The sequence below is a fragment of the Macaca fascicularis genome, chromosome 10 (genome assembly GCF_037993035.2).
Source record: "Macaca fascicularis isolate 582-1 chromosome 10, T2T-MFA8v1.1".
Taxonomy (NCBI): domain Eukaryota; kingdom Metazoa; phylum Chordata; class Mammalia; order Primates; family Cercopithecidae; genus Macaca; species Macaca fascicularis.
Window position 1 is genome coordinate 37128430 of NC_088384.1, and position 1571 is coordinate 37130000.

Consider the following 1571-nt stretch of genomic DNA (forward strand, 5'->3'; position numbering starts at 1 on the left):
CTCTCACTCACTGTGTCTGTCTTCTGTCTTACTCTCTTTTTTGCCTGTCTGTCTGTCTCTGTCTGTCTCTCTCCCTCTCTCCCCCTCCCTGTCTAGTCTGTTTCTCTCTCTCTCTCTCTCTCTCTCTCTCTCTCGCTCTCGCTCTCGCTCTCGCTCTCGCTCTCTCGCTCTCTCGCTCTTTCTGTCCGTTTCTCTCTGTCTCTGTCTGTCGATCTCTCTTTTTCTACGTCTGTCTCTTTGTCTGTCAGATTCCCCCGTCCCAGAGAGGGCCCTGCCCCTTCCACCAAAGTGAGAAGTGCGTGCTTAGAGAGGCCGAGAGGAATCTACACAGACGGGCCTTGCCGGGCTTCCCCACTGGGTGCATGATTTCGGGAGATCGAGGCCGGGTCCCCACTTGGATGGAAGGGCCATTTGCAGACCTTTCTCTCTGTCACCTGTGATGTCCAAACTTCTCGTATTTCCCTGATAAGCTCCTCGACTTTAAAATAAACGGCTAAGGCCGGGCACGGTGGCTCATGCCCGTCATCCCAGCATTTTGGAAGGCCGAGGCGGGTGGATCACCTGAGGTCGGGAGTTCGAGGCCAGCCTGACCCACATGAAGAAACCCCGTCTCTACTAAAAATACAAAATTAGCCGGGCATGGGGGCGCAGGCCTGTAATCCCAGCTACTCGGGAGGCAGACGCAGGAGAATCGCTGGAACCTGGCAAGCGGAGGTTGCAGTGAGCCGAGATCGCGCCATTGCACTCCAGCCTGGGCAGCAAGAGCGAAACTCCGTCCCACCGCGCGCGCACACGCACACACACACACACACACACACACACACACACACACACGAAAAAAAGGGGAAAAAAAATAGAAAAAGGAAAATTCTTCACACGTGACCCATAAGTGTGTGTTCCCACGAGTGATTTCCAAGCAATGGCACCGTAGGGGCTGAACGCGGTGGCTCACGTCTGTCACCCCAGCAGTTTGGGAAGCCGAGGCGGGCGGATCAGGAGGTCAGGAGTTCAAGACCAGCCTGGCCCACGTGGTGAAACCCCGTCTCTACTAAAACTACAAAACTGAGTCGGGTGCGGTGGGGCAGACCCCTGTGATCCCAGCTACTCGGGAGTCGGAGGCGGGAGAATCGCTTGAACCTGGGAGGCGGGGGTTGCCGTGAGCCGAGATCGTGCCACAGCGCTACAGCTTGGGCTGCAGAGTGAGTGAGACTCTGTCTCAAAGTTAAATAAATAAATAAATAAATAGCAAGCGAGAAAGAGAAAATGAAAGAAATGGCACTGTATCACTACTCGGCTAGGATGGCGGTGATGTTCTTGTGGGGAGACACCGCGTGGGGCGATGTGTAGTGTGCGGACTCCGATCTTCGTGGTGGGATGTGGATGCTCCGCGATTCACCGTACTGACTAGATTCATGACTGATTCACGACAGGGTGGACTTTGGGGAACACGGTTGAGAAATGGGTACTTCGGGAGCAAAATCTTGCCCCGGAACAGGAAGGGAGTGTGATGTGCACTGCTTTCCCCGTGAAATCCACGCCGTGTCCGGGAGCGTGGATGTCATGCACTAACA